Consider the following 665-nt stretch of genomic DNA (forward strand, 5'->3'; position numbering starts at 1 on the left):
AGCCAAACCGTATCATGTGAATAAAAGTTCCTTTAGTAAAGTTGTAACATTGTCTGATGGAAAAGGGGATTTGTTTTCATTTTGGTTAGAACCGAAGTAGTAAAGAAATCACGTATTCATATATATGGTAATTGTAGTTTTAGGACCAGTTGTAAAGTTAGTGCAGATAAAGTGGGAACATTAGAAGGAGAGTTGGAAACAAGAGGTACTTGGAAAATCTACTCAAACTCTCACTGGATTTAAGTATATTCTTATTTTGAAAATTCAGTAGATATGTTCTCTAAGAACATCAGAACCTCAGTATCAGTTTAGGGCAAGATGGAGGATGGAAGAATGAAAGGGGATATAAAGAAGTTTTATTAGGTTGGGCATGGTGGCTCATGCCTGTTACCCCAACGTTTTGGGAGGCCAAAGTATGAGATCACTTGAGCCCAGGAATTTGAGACGAGCCTGGGCAACATAGGGGAGACCCTGTTTGTACAAACAGTTAAAAAAAAAAAAAAAAAGCCACATACACCTGTGTTCCCAGGTAGTCAGGAAGCTGAGGTGAGAGGATAGCTTGAGCCCAGGGCTGCAGTGAGCTATATGACTGCACCACTGCACTCCAGCCTGTGCAACCCCAGGCGGAGAGAAGTGAGACTCCATTAAAAGAAAGAAAAGAAAAA

The sequence above is a fragment of the Colobus angolensis genome, unplaced genomic scaffold, assembly GCF_000951035.1.
Source record: "Colobus angolensis palliatus isolate OR3802 unplaced genomic scaffold, Cang.pa_1.0 Scaffold267, whole genome shotgun sequence".
Taxonomy (NCBI): Eukaryota; Metazoa; Chordata; class Mammalia; order Primates; family Cercopithecidae; genus Colobus; species Colobus angolensis.